Below are 18,364 nucleotides of genomic sequence, written 5' to 3' on the forward strand. Positions count from 1 at the left end.
TAGGCTCCTTTAAAGAATATTATCAAGCCCACCATGATTTCAATGCTATCATGGTCTTTTCAAACAACAATGCTATTTATAAGCAATTTTTGGGAGAGCCTAAGCAGACTCGAGCCTTCTTCTGAAAGAGCTTTGAGGTGATACAAAGCTAAGATTTGATTCCTGCCACAAATGAGCTCTGGCTTGTTAGGAGAGGGAGGGAGAAACACTCAATTATATTGCAGTATGAAAAGTGAAGCAATGGCACAGAGAAAGGGGTCTCTGGTACACAGAAGGGCACCAGGAAACGGGTCTCTGCCTGGGAAAGGACAGGGAACACAGGAAAGACATCAAGGAAGCAGTGATCCTGATGTCAAATCTTCTAGAAGATATGCCAGGGTTGCTGGACAGACAAGGAAGGAGGAAAATTTAGTTCTGGGGGGGCCAGAGGACAATTTAGTTCTGAGGGATCTAAGGACACGGTCTGGTATTGCCAGAGCTTGTGGTACAAGGACAGAGAGTGACAGGAGACAAAGGTAAAGGCAGGCTGACAAGACTAGAGTCTGGCCTTGATCCTGCAGATGAGAAGTCGCTGAAGGGCTTTCAACAGGGAAGCAGCGTGGCCTCCAGAGTTTCAGCAGTCTAGGGGAATGACTGGGTGGGTAACAGTGAGGCGGCCACCCCCATCCAGAGCCCTTGTGAGGCTCCACCACAGGCGCTGCTGGCCACTGAGAGGAGCTGCTAATACACAGGGAGGGAAAAGAGAAAGACTTTGCACCATATCCTAGTGTTCTAGGTTAAGTAATGGGGGCTTCAGTGGTGCCTCAAAACAAAACTGGGAACACAAAGACATAGTTTGGGAAAATTCCTTTAATTTTGGACATTTTAAGTGTGAACACGTTTGCAGGACATCTTATTTATTTAGACCTTACTTTGTTCCAGAAATGATTTAAAGAGAGATTACACGAATAGACACCAGGCAAAACAGAAAATAAATCTATGTGGGAAATAAAACTAGGGAAGATCAGAGGAGGCTAGGAACTAAGTTAATACAAAAAACACGTGCTGTAAGGTTCTTAACTTTCCTAGAAGCAGTCACAAATGCTTCCTAACAGCAGAACCAAAAAAACCACCATCAGTTTACTCATCTCAGGGTCCAAAATGCAAAAACCATCCCACTCCTCGTAACCCCCAGCCTTTCTCTAAAATGCACACAAGAGAAAAGGTCTTTGTGATACCGAGGAGAGAGGACTCTGGGAAACAAACAGGCTCTTCAGCTGCATCCCTTTAGTAAATACAAAAAAATCCATTTCCCATTTCTCGAAACCTTCTCCAACGAGGGCTCCTAGCATCAAGACGGTAGTTCAGACAGAAAACCATTGAAAGGAGTCACAAGTGTGGGGGTCCGCTCTCATCCAGCGACAGACCTGGGAATTTCAGAACTGGAAATCCTCCGTGTAGTGTTTCTTACAACAGAATCTCAAAACAGGGAAGGCAACATGTTCCTGGTTATGCTGTCCAACACGTACCTGGAAAGCATCACTCCGTGTGCCAGGCCTCAGGCCCAGAAAACAGGTTAGACTCGGAGATCTGAGGGAAGAGGAGCCACGGAGTCTGAGGAAAGTCAGAAGGCGGACCCTGCCATGTGGCCATAGAGAGGTGGGAAGCTGAGGTGACCAGAGGGAGGCAGTCCTGAGATGTGGGAGAGCTGTCTGGCCTGGGTGGCATCAGGATGGAAGGGGTCCATGAAGGTGCACACGGCAGCTGGCTAAGGGTGGGATGTGGGGAAGCTTGCCAAAGAGGAACCCCTTGGTGGGCTGCATGTTAGGAGGAGAGAGAGGGGAACGGAGAGAGTGAAATCCTGGAAGACACCAAAGAGATGCCTTCCAGAAGGCGAAGAGCCAGTGTGTTCATGGCAGCTGCTTTCAGTCCCTTCTGTAAGCAGGTGTTTTAGCTAAGGTATTTCCAGCGGCTGTAACAGATAAACCCTAAAAATCGCAGGGGCTCAGCGCAATACAGGTTTACGTCACATATGGACCACAAAGTCACTTAGCAAATCCGGAGGTTGGGGGAGGGAGTCCTAGGGAATTAGGTGGCCAAGTGTTCCGCCTGCTTCAGCACGCATTTCCCAGGCCAACCTTGCAGGTCAACCTCTCACTGGCAGAAAAGGCAGAAAGGGAGGATGGTGTGCATAGCAGTTTCCTAGGGCTGGCATAAATTACCACAGACTTAGTGGCCTAAAATAACAGATGTCTACCCTCTTACCATTTTAGAGGCTGAAAGCCTGAAATCAAGTGCCAGCAGGGTCCTGCTCCCTCTGGAGGTTCTAGGGGAGGCTCTAGGGGAGAGTCCTTCATTGCCTCTTCTAGCTTCTGGTGAGTCCTGGCAGTCCCTGGCATTCTCTGACTTTGTGTCACTTAATCCACTCTTGGCCTCTACCTTCACATGTCATCTTCCCAGTGTGTCTCTGCCTTCACGTGGCCTTATAAGACGACCAGTCGTTGGACTTAGGACCTGCCCCAATCCACTATGACTTCATCCCAACTTCCATCTTAATTATATCTACAAAGACCCTATTTTCAAACAAGGTCACATTCAAAGATTTGAGGTTTAGGACTTAGACCTACCTTTTTGGGGAACACAATCAAATCATTACAGCATACGGAGGTTTTTATGGGTCAGGTCTGAGAAGTGGCACACATCACTTCTGCTCACAACTCCCCCTTCCCACCCCCACTAACAATCCACCATGCAGCCACACCTAACTGCACAGAAGGCTGGCAAGGTAGTGCCCCATGCCCCCCATGCAGGTGGGGGGGATGGGGGAAGAGGACAGGGGTTTAGGGAGTGGCTAGCCAGTTGCTCCAGAAGTAGGGTGAGTGAGGTGGGGAAGTAAACTATTCCAAGGAAGGGGCAAGGGGCAAGGACAGAGTCGAGGCCATGGGGAGGGGAGAAGTAGAGCCTTGGGTCTGGGTCGGGAAAGATGGGACCAAGAACACCAATGGAAGCTACCAGTATATTCCTGAAGCTGGCCGCCACAGGCAACCTTCTATGAAATGGCAAATGCTGAAAGAAAAGAGAGCTGGGGTGTGTCTGGCTCTCTAAGCCCACTGTCTGGTTTCTTTGAGGCCTGTCCTGGGACATACTTACTTGGCACAGCTCATCACATGTTCTCATGTGCCCACACTGCGTATGTTATGCACAGATACGTTGGGAAATTCACGAGTGCTGCTTCTCCTTCAAGCAGCACTGGACATTCCCAGGTTCATAGGCCTGAGTGTTCTTACAGAAATGCTGGGTCAGGACGCCTGGGTGGTACAATGGGGTAAGCCTCTAACTCTTGGTTTTGGCTCAGGTCAGGAGATCGAGTCCCGCGTCAGGCTCTGAGCTCAGCATGGAGTCTGCTTGAGACGCTGTCTCTCTGCCATGCACCCCTGTCCCACTCTCTCGCACGTGCGCTCTCTAATAAATATATTTAAAAAAAAAAAAAAAGAGAGAGACAGACAGACAGACATGTTGGGGCAACCAGAAGACTGCCTGCTGGCAACGCAGTGAAACAGTGTTTAATGCCTCGGCATCCCGTAATTAAGTATTTGCTACAGAAATCACAGCGGCCTGCAACAGGACAGTGTCTAGCTCGTTCTGATGTGGCCTCATCACCCCCAAAAGGTTCTGACCTTCAAACCTATACCGTTTGGGAACAAGGAGGTTTTCTACAAGAGCCCAAGGTCAGGAAAAGCTAAAATGCGTGCGTGTGGCTGTTCTTACATGCGAATACCACTGGAGCCTTTGGAGCTGCTGAACCGCAGCGGCCGCAGGGGGCAGACAAGGCCCCATGTGGATCCCGGTGAGCCAGCACTCATTCCTCACGCAGAGGGCAAAGGGTACAGCCGCGTGGTCACCAAGAAAACCAGTCTCAGTGCCTGGACAGACTTGTTTGAGAGACTGCTCATCATCGGAATCATTAAGTATCTCTTCCAGAACATGACACGAAGACTGGCTTGCTAGGCCCTGTTCTCTGACATTTACTCGATGCCTTCTGTAGGCACAAGCACGATGTGAGAATACGGTGCGGAAAGCCGAGCACCATATAGTGGTTTTTAAGAACCTCATAGAACACCCTAAGGGACTGAGATGGAGGTTAACGATCATTATTATCATTATAGTAATAAAAACATTTATTGAACAATTACTACAGGCGAGGAACTGCACTTAGCATTTTGTATGCTTATAATCCTTCTACCAGCCTTATTACAGATAAGGTGTCTCACTATCTCCATTTCACTGATAAAGAAATGAAGGCACAGAGAGGTTGCACACTTTAAGGTCACACGGCACTCGAGGAGGCGCAGCCAGGACCAGAGAACCCAGAGAAGTTTTCTCTAAAATCTGGGTTATTCACTACTCTGTAACCTGCCCTACCACAAGTATTTTCCTCGGTTTTCTATATTGAGACTTGGCTATGCAATTTCACTTAAATGAAGGGTCTAAAAAGTGAACAGTCTAGCCATTTTTTAAAAGACCAATCAACACTGAGAACTGGGGCAGCCTGTTTGGAAGAGCGACCCTCTGTCCTCGGAATACTGGTGGCTATTACGGTTATGACCTGACAGCTCAGATTTACAAAGAGCATGACTGAGGGTGTGTGTGTGTCCGGTGGGGGGGGGGGGGGGGGGATTATACATAAACTTTGACACAAAAAAGAACCAAGTTGTGGTGGGGTGGGAGTAGGTAGAGGGGGTGGGAATGGTGGTAAGTAGAGAGAAATCAGTGTGAAAATCAATTGCATGAATCCAGTTTTGGCAGGCAGGTCTGATGGCACATAGCAGGGAACAAGTCCCCACTCTGCAGTTGGGAAAGGCTATACCGTCTGGCCTGCCACTGGAAGAGAAAAGCAGGGATCCAAAAGCTGGGTGGTCAAGCATAGCCCAGCGCAAAGGGTCAGGCGGGCTCTGGGCCCAGCAGCATGATTGAGGGTTTCTTGCGCTGCTTAGCTCCCTGGGAAGCATGACCTTGACTTCACAGCTAAGTCTTGCAAGGAAAAAAAAAAAAAATGACTTGTTTGTTTGCTGAATGCCTAAGAGCCTGGAGGCTTTTTAAAGGGCTTTGCTGAAAAAAAGAACTTTTCTATGTTACTTAGAGACAACCATTGCTTGCCAAAACACTAGGTTAAAAAAGAATCACAAAGCTTGAGAGCTGGAAAGACCATGAGAGGCTGCCTAGCGTGCCTCCAATGCACTGAAAGTATGACTGTAAACAATATGGAGGCCCCCCCGCCCCCCTGCACAGATGGTCTTAGAGAGTGTGCTGACTTGAATTCGGCATGTAGTCCAGATCCAGTCTGGTAAGAATATAGCTTCAGGGTCCAGAGCTAACATCTGGCAGCAGTACTGGGTAAGAGGAGTTGGACTCCATACTACAGTCCCCAACAGCTCAGGAACGCAATCTAAAAAGTTCATAGCACATGCTTTTACTTCAGTCCCAGAGATAATGTACCCTTTCATACACAAGTTATCTGTACCATAATGCAAAATTTATTTTACCTTGCATCCTATTTTTTAAAAAAGATTTTATTTATTTGAGAGAGAGACCGTGAGAGAGAGCATGAGAGAGGAGAAGGTCAGGGGAGAAGCAGACTCCCCGCGGAGCTGGGAGCCCCATGCGGGCCTGGATCCCAGGACTCTGGAATCAAGACCCGAGCTGAACACAGTTGCTTAACCAAATGAGCTACCCAGGCGCCCCTTTGCATCATATTTCTATGATAATCTAAGACATACTAAAGTGACAAACTCTATTTACGGTGTTAGTAGTAACAGCAGTAATCATATTATATTGATAATCAATATTAATATTAATGACATTTATTAAATGCTTTCCATATGGCAGAAAGAATTTGAATTCTTCAAATGCATTCAATCAGCAGGTAAGAATGGTTTTACATACAATCTATGTGTTACTTCTTGATCCTCCTGACGGCCAGTCTCCCCGCACTGAAATGCAAACTCCAAGAGGACAGGAGGTTTTGTTTCCATTATTTAACTGTCTAGTTCTCACAACAGTGGCTGGCACACAGCAGATATTTGCTGAATTGCATTAACTCATTTAACCTTCACAGTGACTCTATGATACAGGGACTGTTGAAGTTCCCACTTTACAGATGAAGGAAGCGGATATAGAGCAGGTGACTAGCTTGCTCAAGGTCACACGGCCAATGAGGAGCTGGAGTTCAAACCCAGACCTCCTGGCTTGAAACTGCACTTTTAACCAATACCAAGCACTTCTGACTCTAAATTTTAACACAGATTAATAGCTAACATGTACTCAGTGCTTTCTATGTGCCAGCCACAGAGGATAAATGCCTAATGTGTATGCTCTCATTTAATACCCACCTGGGGGATTTTTTTTTAAAAAATTAAAAACTGTTGGGGTGCCTGAGTGGCTCAGTGGGTTAAGGCCTCTGCCTCCAGCTCAGGTCATGATCCCAGGGTTGTGGGATCGAGCCCCTCATCGGGCTCTCTGCTTAGCAGGGAACCTGCTTCCTCCTCTCTCTCCTGCCTGCCTCTCTGACTACTTGTGATCTCTATCAAATTAAAAAAAAATAAAAAAATAAAAAAATAAATAAAAACTGTCGGGCTTCTCTCAAGCTTACTGAATCAGCACTGTTGAAAGTGGGGGTGGAAGTCTTCACTCTGAAAGCACTCCGGGTGATTCTCATGAAACCACTCTGGGAACCAAGGGGGAGCCCAGATCCCCTTTTTTACTGATAGGGAAATTGAAGCCCAGAGTAACTGGCTTTCCCAAGTTCCCACTGATAGCCAGGGGTAGAGCCGAAACTAGAACCCAGGATCCCTTCCTTTTCTTCCTTTTCCAAGATTCTGCTGGGCGTGCACTCAGTAGCATCAGCTGTCTCTAGCACAGAGTATTCTTTCTGCCCTACTATGCCTGACCACCACTACCTGCTGAGCCACCACCTGCCCTAAGGCATTATGAAGACTAGTTCTTCTTCTCCTTGGTTGAAATTTTTGTAACATTACTGAGAGACAAGAGCCTAAGTACAGAATCCTGAAGCACTGAGGAAACAAAGGTTCCGGAGTGCGGATATAGGACGTTGCCCTTGGCTGGCTTGAGGAGCTGGCAGCAGAAGGCACACTGGGCTGGGGGCCTAGAGACCCGGAGGTAAACTCCAAATTTGTCCCGAACTGTGATAGGGTCCAAGATTCACATCCCCCATGGAGCCTCAGTTCCCTGCTTTGCAAACAAGCAGAGTTAAAAGGATCTTATTAATGCATCTCAGAGATGACATCCATAGCTCTGAAATTCGGTGACCACTCCATAACACCCAGCCAGAGGCTGACCTGCCCTGCTCAGCTGAGATCCTGCTCCATTATCCTTACCAGCTTAGTTGCCAAGAGATGGACAAGATGCCTGGAGAAGCTTTTCGTTGCCACCTCTATCAGCTCTAGGGAGCCTTGGCCCCCTGAGAACCTGTAACAGAGGGGTTACCCCAGATCTGAGCCTCCTGGGAAGCCATGACCTAGGCTCTTCCCAACTGTCCAGTGGTAGCCTTCCTGCCCTCAGAGGCCCAGATTTACTGATTCCAGCACTATGTCTACCACTGAATGTTAAGGTTGAGCACATCTCAAAGTTTAACTCCTTTCTTATTCTGAACTAGCAGCTCCCAGGTTAGCAGCTGCCTGGGCACTGGGCACCACCTCTCTCTTAGTATTACATACTGCTCTCCAGCTGAGGAGTAGGCTCTTTTTTCTTGTCTGAAATACCATCCCCTGCCTTGATGCCCACTAATGCGACTATAACCACTACCATTGTGGGTAGACAACCGCCGCTGTCATTGCTGCCACCACCAGCACGCTGGCCACTGCCTGCCTCTAGGCTGGTGGAGCCGGTAAAACTGCCTGGGGTGGGTCTCATGTGTCTACCCTCCATTCTCTCCACACCTCTGAGTTCCCTTGGATTCATCCCTCTGGTACCTTCCCAAGGAGGAGTGGTTTCCCAGACCCCCTCGCAGAGGGTTTCTGTGCATCAGAAAGCTACAGGAAAAGCTAGCCCCACTTCCTCCTGGGGGAGGAGAAGAATTTCTTCTTAGGTCATGATTTGGTATGGTTTTGATTCAAGTCAGCTTCATACCTCAGGTTGGGGGCCCTGATTTTGGTTGGACTCAAGCATTTGTGTGTCTTAACAACTAAAGATTTATTAAGATTATTTTTTAAAAAAAGAACATGAAATAAAAAATTAGATATAAATCTCAGATAACATTTTCAGACAGTGGCTAAGGGAGACCCACAGCTGAAGTGCAGGTGCAATTATCCAAGGGGAGGACGATTCGGGACTCAGGATAGGGTAGTGGTTAAGCACATGTGCTTGGGACTCATGGGTCACAGTTTGAGTCTAGCTGCACAGTACACAGCATGACTTTGGGCAAGGTACAAGAGCTCTTTAAGACATGGTTTGCTCATCTACGTGATAGTTAATGAGTAATGGCCTCCTTCATGGAACTGTTGACCTGAATCGGTATGCCATTTAAAAATCTCTACAACATAACTATGAGAATTTAAAACTCATCTCAAAAGAACAGGACATGTTTTGCTAAAACATCAGGATAGTCACACCCTACCCTGGTTAGTGTCACCTTTCTTCCTTAGCATGAAATGAGTATCGCTTTCTGTGATAAACTTTCTAAAGACAAATATATTCAGTATGCTATTTACTTGCAGGCTTATTCATTATTCAAATACACTCTCAAAGATGAAAGTGGATCACAGTGAGACAGCTAGTTCTTTGCTATCTGACAATTTAAGCTGAACTTACTGCATCTCTTTTAAAACTAACAGTGACAAAATTAAAGTAACAAAAGAGATCACTGGTGTTTGTGCTTTAAAGATAATGACATCCAAGTTGTAGCTTCCTCAGCATTCAATGGGGGAAAATGTATCAAAAACAAAGACACCATCACTAATTGCACTTAACATGAATTCCCTTCTCAATGCCCAGTGCTGGCTGAAACTGCCAAACGTTTATCAAAGTAGATTCCCTTGGTTCTGGGAAAACAACTTAGACTACATGTCCTAGAAGCCTTGTTTTCTTGGATGGCCATACACCTGACTTGTAGCAGCCAGTAGAAAGCATGCAGATATGACAGGTGAACCTTCTGAGCCAGGGCCATAAAACGCCCCCTTGACTGTTACCCCTCCACACTCTTGACCCTTTCCAGCTGACTGGATGTTGATGCACCCTCAGAGATGAAGTGTTAAAGATGACAGAGCCTCCTTCATCCCAAGTCCCTGGATGCCTGCAGGAGACAAAGTCACTGCTTCTCTAGACTAGTGAATTTGTGGGTCTACTGTTTCCACACTTAGCCTACCTAAAGGACAGGAGGAAACCTCTGTACCTTTCCTCATACAAATCATGAGATCATTAATCTCTTATAAGAAGGAAAACTGAGGGGCACCTGGGTGGCTCAGTTGGTTAGGCATCGGACTCTTGATTTTGGCTTGGATCATAATCTCAGGGTTGTGAGATCAAGCTCTGCATCGGGGTCTGCACTGGGTGTGTAGCTTGCTTAAGATTCTCTATCTCGGGCGCCTAAGCCTGGGTGGCTCAGTTTTTGAGCTTCTGCCTTTGGCTCAGGTCATGATCCCAGGGTCCTGGGATTGAGCCCTGCATCGGGCTCCCTGCTCAGCGGGAAGCCTGCTTCTCCCTCTTCCACTCCCCTGCTTGTGTTCCCTCTGTCACTGTGTCTCTCTCTGCCAAATAAAAACAATAAAAAAAAAAAAAGATTCTCTCCCTTCTCCTCTGCCCCTCTCTTTCTCTAAAAAAAAAAAAAAAAAAAAGGAAAATGGAAACATCACAATATTATAAAGATTCCCCTAAAGCCATTGAAACATAATGGGGACCCTGAAAAAACCAAATTACTTAGTACAATGTTCTTACTAGGTGATTATACAGTTGATGCACAAATATTTTCCTTAAGGGCGAACCCAGTCTTTTCCACAGCAGCCCCCCGCATCTGTATTCAGCTCTCACTGAGTCTGTACCCAGTACGATGACAATAAAGCAGCTGACCACTGCTGAGCAGTTACGTGGACCTGGCTCCATGCCGAGAGCCTGTGTGCATGTACTCATCTAATCCTCCCTGGAGAGGGAAAGTCACCCTCATCTTCATTCACAGGCAGCAAAACCGAGGCATCGGAAGCATGAGATTGGCCCAAGGTCACATACAAGTAAAAGTGGCAGAGCCAAGATTCAACTCAGCCAATCTGAGCCCCTGTTCCTAACCACAGCCCTTTCCTCCTGTGGTTGTAACCTCTGTCCCCAGTTCATGGAGAACAACCCTTACCAGTCTCCCCCATATCTCACAAACACCCAAAGATCTCTTGCACCAACACAAATTATCTTTCCATGTGACTAAAAAGCTCTGGTTTGTCTCAGTTTTTCCCCTTCTTCAAACATGGCTCGGAAGCCCTTCACCACTCTGGCCTCTCGGTGGAATGTTCCTGTTCATTCACGCACATGTTGAATTGTGTCACCTAGAGACAAACTTCACGTGTAAAATAAGATTAACAGTAGTTCGTCCCCAAAAGAGCTGGTGTGAGGTTTAATCAATTATTCGTGTAAAGCCCTAGAAACTAGAAAGAGTGCTTGAGACAAAATAAGCCAACAAAAACCACTAGGCACTGTTTGCCTTATACCCCCAATGCTTCACCCAAAGATTACATCAGATTCTGGTGTCTCTATCACACTGTTGACCAGATTGAATTTACTGTTCACTTAAATCCATTTTTTAAAAATGTGAGCCACTGATAAGCTTTTGCTAGTTTTTTTCTCTTCCAATAAGTATGATGCTCTACCTTCACTATTGTTAAACTTTACTTGATTAGGGTTAGCCCACTTTCCCAGGTACTAAAGGTCTTTTTGTATCTTGCTACCTTATCTTACCTGATTTCACATGATCAGAAAATTAGATGACTGGACTCTAAAAACCTTGGTGATGGCTTAAGTGGTCCAAAGATAGAGCCTTGGGATTCTTACTTGAAGCTCCTTCATGACACGACCCACTGTTTCACCTTCAGCAGCCAGCGATGAAGTTACTACCTTGACCACAACCATTTCATGCCAGTGTTTCTAAGAGCAAATATTCCATTACTACAAATACCACGAGACTTCCCAGCCCAGCCCCTTCTTGGGCTGGGAGTACAGGAAAGTTGCTCAAAGCAGGACTTGGGTGGGATGATGGAATCACAGCCAGAAGGACACTCTTCCGGGCGCCCAACCATGAGAGACCAGAGTCCACACAGGCGCAGGCCCGACCCATCTCAGAGACGGGAATCCTAGTCTGGTACAGGATGGGATGGGGGCTTCACAACTACCCAACAGGCAGTGGGAGATTCTGAGATAAGGAACTGGATCATGTAAGAAATCTTTCCTCTAACTCGCACTTCTCCAGGAAAAGGACCTATGCTCCAGAGTGGCGGGGCTGGCACAGGACCTGGCAGCCAGATGACAGAGGAGCAGCGTCAGGGACAATAGGGGCAACGTCACCATAGACGAGCCCCTACGTGTGGTATCTGGCTGCCGTGGGATGGTAGGAGGGATTCCAGTGGCCTTTGCAATTTGGCACTTTAGCCTCAGGCCAGGAAGAGCTGGAAGGGTTAAACCCGGGGGAATACAGTGGCTCCTTCCTGGCTCTCTCACATGCCCAGGGGTAGACTTCAGAGCAGGGATTCTGAAATATTGCAGAATCACCTGGAGGGCTCGCGAAAACAGTTTGCTGGGCCCCATCCAGTGGGGCTCTGATTTAGTATGCCTGGGGCAGAACCCTAGGATTTACTTTTCTAATAAGTACGCACCAAATGCTGCTGGTTTGGCCACACTTTGAGAACCACTGAGTTAGGGCAAGGGGTGTCAGAGACAGGTTCAAAAATATCCAAGGGGAGGAGACACAAAGGAAATCCAGAGAGAGAAGGGTCTCTTAGGTGCCCTCTGTGCAGGCAGTGAGTGGCTTGATAGGAAAAGTAAAGACTGCTTTGAGCCATCAGAGTCTCTGTACTTGTGAATATCACATAGTAGTATTTTCTTTCTGCTCTTCCCTACTACAGGTTATGGGTAGAGCTAAGGGATTATGTAAATATATGCTACAAAATGGGGATGATGCAGGAAAAAGAGACGTGGCAATTCACCTTTCATAGTACAGAACGGTGGTTAGTGTTCATTTCTCTCTATACTGTTTCTCAGACACCTGTGAACAGTGAGAGGCATGGGGAAGTTGTTAATAGAAATGTTGTTAATGGAAGAAGATCAAATCTATTTCTGAACTCAGAGGAAGGCCACTGTCAAAGTAGCAGCCCAGTGGTAGGTATGGACAGATGAACCACTTATTAATAAGTAGTTTCAGGAAGGTTCTGTACTGGGCATTTATGTCCATGGAGATAAAAAGGAGTGAATAGTTCTTTACCCTCCCTTGGAATGGAGGAAGTTACATCATGTTTCACTGTCTTACCACCAGTAAAGGGGAGAAGGCTGAGAAACGAAACACCACAGAGGTATGACTGGTTTTGAATTTAGAAATATAAGTCTGGTTTAATACCCAACTCCCATCCTCAAGAAAATTCAGACTTGCCAGAAGAGTTCACCTCTGAATGGATACAGAAAGTTGTAAGTTCCATGGTGGGTAATTCTGGACATTTGAAAATGAGGGAATGAGAAAGGAAAGAAAATCACCCTGGCTGGACTTAACTGGCTTCATTTTAAAGACAGTTAGTGGAATGCTTACTTACTTCTGCAGACAAAGCTACACCATGAACACATGTGACCTTCCTGATCTTTTCCTAGGAGGACCGTCAACATGAGAAATGGGGGGTCTGAATTCATGGCAGTTATCTTTTATAAGGTCGAGTCGGCCAGGCAATCCAGAAAATGCTTATTTTCAACAGAGGATCACCAAAATGAAAACACAAAATTTGCAGCGGTCTCATAGAACTTTAGGGCCTTTGGAAGCGGGTAACTGTCCTCGTTTTGAGAAAATATTCCTTGTATCATGAATGAATGAATTGGACCACCCAAAGCTTATCTGCCTCACTACAGCAAGGCATGTAAAACAGCTTTTAAGTACAGTCATCCCCTCAATGACACCCCATAAACCATTTCAGGTGAAATCAAAGATGCCACAGATCATAAGGTATGTCATCATTTTACATACAAATAGCAAAGAAAAAAACATTAATTAGAAACTCTTGATTTTAGAGATGTTAAAATGTGAACAGTGACAAAAAACCTTGTGGGTCTTAGCATAGGTGGGAAACCCCAGGGCAGAGCACATTAATGAAGAATGTGGTGCTCTGACTTCCAGGCTTGGGCTGGATGGCAGCTGGGCTCCTTGGGAGCTGTGGGACTGTGGGACTGTGGGCAGATCACCTCACCTCGCTGTGCTTCTGTATCCTTATCTGATATTGACAAGGCCTACTCTCACTAAACAGATGAGAGAAATAGGATTGGGACGTTACAGTACTCAACATGTGCCTAGCACTCATTAGGTGTCTGATTGCTTCTGTTACTATAAATTGGGCAGGTGGAGTCATCAAGTTGACAAATCTTAAATGGTTTTCTTTAATCTGAATGAGTTCACCTAGTCTCAGCTGCCAAACTTTTAGACACTGTTTGAAATAAGTGGAAATGGCTTTGCTGTCTTAGTGACTTAGCTCTCTAGAAATACAATGAAATCATCCTCTAAAATGGAGTCAAAGCATCTTCTCGAACCGAAGAATCACTCAGAGCACCCTAAAGAGCCAATGACTCAAACACAATGGGGGAAACTTTGCATATTGCTTTGCATGACATTTGCATGCTACCAGTTCTTTCTTCACTTGAGGGGAAAACCCACCCACCATCTGCTTCTTTCCTAGTCCCTTACGACCCCTAGGTGTTCGGTTGGCCGCCTTTGCCTAGGAAAAATAAAGCAACTGTCATGCATCAGGTAGTTCCTGCGTGTTCTTCTCTGGCTGCTTAGCTCAGCAGAGGAGCGAAGGGCAAGTCTGTCCTAGACGGTGCCCTGGTCACCTGGCATCCCTGTGGAGCGCCCCACACCGAGGGCGATCACTGACTCAGAAACCACTAAGCCACCAACAACATGAGGCAGTCCTTCCTCAATACAACCCCACCCCACATGTGCCCGATGGTGAATCAGAGTGTTCACAGCTCCCTACAGAGCTCAGCAAATAGTTCCTGACCACCAGCAGCTTCTGAATCAAACCAGAGAGAACCTTCTCTTCTCTTGAGTGTGAATAATTATGGGGTAGTGAACCTATGATGAAGATTTGCTTTCACTCTCAAAGCTGTCAAGATTTAAAGTAAACATACAGCAGCCAATATCTGGCAATAAAGAAGAAAGAAACAGCACCTAATTAATCAGGGACCTGTTGCTAGAAACTTCTGTCAGATTTCTGCAACGAAGACATCCAGTTGGCCAACAGACACATGAAAAAGTGCTCCATATCACTCAGCAAATCAAAACCACAGTTAGATACCATCTCATACCAGTAAGAATGGCTAAAATTAACAAGTCAGGAAATGACACATGCTGGCGAGGATGCGGAGAAAGGGGAACCCTCCTACACTACTGGTGGGAATGCAAGCTGGTGCAGCCACTCTGGAAAACAGCATGGAGGTTCCTCAAAATGTTGAAAATAGAGCTACCCTACGACCCAGCAATTGCACTACTGGGTATTTACCCCAAAGATACAAAAGTACTGATCTGAAGGGGCACATGCACCCGAATGTTTATAGCAGCAATGTCCACAGTAGCCAAACTATGGAAAGAACCTAGATGTCCATCAACAGATGAATGGATAAAGAAGAGGTGGTATATATACAACGGAATACTACGCAGCCATCAAAAGACATGAAATCTTGCCATTTGTGACGACGTGGATGGAACTAGAGGGTATTATGCTGAGCGAAATAAGTCAATCAGAGAAAGACAATTATCATATGATCTCTCTGATAGGAGAAGTTTGAGAGGCAAAGCAAGGGGTTTGGGGGGTAGGGAGGGAAAAAACGAAACAAGATGGGATTGGGAGGGAGATAAGCCATAAGAGACTCTTAATCTCACAACTGAATTCAGGGTTGCTGGGGGGTGGGGGGTAGGGAGAGGGTGGCTGAATGATGGACATTAGGGAGGGTATGTGCTATGGTGAATGCTGTGAAATGTGTAAGCCTGATGATTCACAGATCTGTACCCCTAGGGCAAATAATACATTACATGTTAATAAAAATAATTAAAAAAAGAAAGAAACTTCTGTCAGCTCTAATCATCTGTTTAAATTTAGCCCTCAGATTCATGACTACTTGCCCATGAGGGAAAATGGACTTATATTTAGGTAAGTCTCACCAGAGTTCACTTAGTTGCTGTTTCTTGGGAATAACTGAATATTTTTGTAAACTCGAATACTTATAATATTAGTACATAAACTAGGCAGTGATCTTGCTTAAGATGAAACTGAGTATCTGTGGCTCACACAAGAGCTAGAAACAGCACCCTAATAAGTAAGTGTCCTGTAAGTTATCCTTTAGACTATGCATACAAATAACAACTCCAATTGCTCTTACGTTTCTATATGACATAAGACCCACACATGAACAGCAAACCCAACCAATCACCCATAAAACCCCAAATTCATATCTGGATACTGGAGATGGAACACTACACATGTAATTAACTTATTGGGTTTTTAAAGATACTATTTTATCATAGGATAATTTGTGTGTGTGTGTGTGTGTGTGTGTGTGCACCTTATAGCTTTAATAAGGATAAAAGTACCTATTAGGCATTTCAAATTATTATGAACTTGTAAAATATCCCACTTTTATAAACATTTTAGGAACATGGGAACCTGTGTTATACTAATAGTTCAAAAACAACTCTAAGAAGGATAAAAATTATCCCCCCAAATCCACAAGTATAGCATCACTTTACTTTCTCAAACTTATCACTCCTCATGGGATAACCTATAGGATGCCAGAAACTTTAGGAATTATCTCGTCTACCACCATTATTTTTATAGATGAGGAGAGTTCCTGATCTGGTCTGGAAATTGGCACTTTTTAAACAAAAGTGGGTGGGTGGGGAGACAGGGGGAGAAGAGGGGCCCAGAAGATGGATACTTGAAAGTGGCAGGTCCTGGACAGGGCACTAGAGCTTTTGGGAAGTGGGATCGAGGCTGTGGCTGGTAAGTGGCTCTGTTAAGAGCTTGGAGCTTGGAAGAAAACTATGTTCAAAATGAAGATAATCCAACATGGAGATACTCTGGGCCCAGAAGCTGGATTACTGTCTGAGTTGGAGACCATCTGGTGAGAGGTGCTCCCCTGGAATGAGAGGTGGGCCTATCCACAGGGAGCAAGGCATTCTGTCACCTCCCTACTCACTGGAAGGACAAGAAAGGCAGTCATTTCCAAAGGCATGGAGCTAAATGTAAAGACAAAGGAATATGAACATCAACGGCTCAGTCACTGATTCGGTCTCCCTCCACACAGAAGGGCATCACTGCCTGATCTGCTCATCCATCTCTAAATAAACACAAGATCTGGAACACAACAACAGGCCCCAGGCCAGCTCCTCAGTGCCTGTCTTAAGAGGCCCCGGAAGACTGAGGCTTTTTTTTTTTTTTTTTAAAGATTTTATTTATTTATTTGACAGACAGAGATCACATGTAGGCAGTGAGGCAGGCAGAGAGAAAGGAAGGGAAGTAAGCTCCCTGCTGAGCAGAGGGCCCGATGAGGGTCTCGATCCCGGGACCCTATGATCATGACCTGAGCCGAAGGCAGAGGCTTTAACCCACTGAGCGGCCCAAGCTCCCCGAGGCTTGCTATTTTTGAGAAGCTCAAACCCTGGGATGGAGAAGGAAAGGAGAAGCAGCAGCCGTGCTGATTACCCTCCACTTGCCCCTATCCCAGAGACGCCGTCTTGGTCAGTGTGCATGCCCTACTGGGCTGACCTCGAGGCCCACTTCTCTCTGGCCTACTTGTCGCCTGGCTCCCAGCTGGGCTCACCCATTGGCGAGCTGGCAAGAGATGGGGATTGGGGGTGGTAATGGAAAGAGAAAGAAGTCCAAGTGTTTCTTCCATTTTCCCCTGTAGCTCCTGCCCAGGGAGCTCTCTCTCCTCCCCACTCTCCTGGGTTCTGCTGTAGTAAATCCTTCCTGGGCCCTGCAGGCCTCAGGTGGTAAACGTCTTCCGAGTGGGTTTCCTTTCACTCAGCTGACCCACCTGAGCAGGAGTCTGTCTTCTGCCAGGAATCTGTCATGACACCAAGGAGTAGAAGCCATGGGATACACCTGGTATCCTACCGACACTTCCATTTACCCAGCACAACATTATGTTGAAATGGAGACATAGAGTTTAATGGAAATCCACGTACACAGACCCCAAATACTGCTGCCTTAGAAGTTCGCTCTCCTTGACTCTCTGGACTCTTCAGTGGGAAGAGCAAGAAAGGATGTTTAAGTAGAAGGAATAAAAACTCCCACAGGCTTTGTAAATGAGAGTAAAAGTAAAGTAAATTCCTCTGCGGTCTGTGGGAGTCCCTCTTCAGCAGTGACCTGATGCGAACAGGGAAGCGGGGGGAGTGGGGTCAGACCTGGAGCAGGGCCAGGGCAAGCAGGGATGCTGGAAGAGGCATGTGACCTGAAGGGAGGGGATGGAGGAATGAGGGCATCCTAGGACCACAGACTGTGCAGGGACATCACTGGTCCCCTAAGGACATCTTGCAGAGTCCAGTACTCCGATTACTTTCAAAACAAAGAGTCCGTCTTTAGCAAGAAGCCAACATATGCTGTGACTAAAGGGGCAGAGAAGTATGTCATACATATCAGAACACTTTTCACAAAGTCTATAATTTTAAAATTCCCTGCACCTAAAGTGAGGACACATCAGTTATTTAAAATAAAAGCCAAGTTTATCTTATTCCTGGTAATGCTGGATTGAGTAGGGGTTAACCATAAACTCGTGGCCAAAATTCCTTTCAGTTGAGCCCAGAGAAGAAGAATACAGCCTCTCAGGGCTTATGCATAAAAGGAGAAACTCGTGGGCTTCTGGGAGGGGACAGAGCAAAGTCACTGAGCCGAAGCAGAACCAGCTGTGGAGTCCTCCCGGGTCCCTTCCAAACACCCACTTCATTCAAATCCCTCTCCTCCCTCCTCTCACTCTCACATTTTATGCTTCTGCTAAGCTTTTATTGCAAATCAGGTTCTGAAGTCAAAAAACATTTGGATACAACCAGTTTAAATTGGCCACAGGTATACGTGCAAACTGCCCTGGTGGACGAGCCAAAGACCCCCTTCACCTTCTCATACCAGCCCGAGGACTCATCTTACATGTG

The 18,364-nt window shown here is 46.2% G+C and overlaps 1 protein-coding gene across 1 annotated transcript in view; it reads right to left on the bottom strand.

Annotated features, from left to right (window-relative positions):
- Positions 1–18,364, bottom strand: part of PPM1H (protein phosphatase, Mg2+/Mn2+ dependent 1H) — a 252,994-nt gene that overhangs the window by 102,030 nt on the left and 132,600 nt on the right. The gene's annotated exons all lie outside the window — the stretch shown is intronic.

The sequence above is a fragment of the Lontra canadensis genome, unplaced genomic scaffold (genome assembly GCF_010015895.1).
Source record: "Lontra canadensis isolate GAN:19392208 unplaced genomic scaffold, GSC_riverotter_1.0 scaffold53, whole genome shotgun sequence".
Lineage (NCBI taxonomy): Eukaryota > Metazoa > Chordata > Mammalia > Carnivora > Mustelidae > Lontra > Lontra canadensis.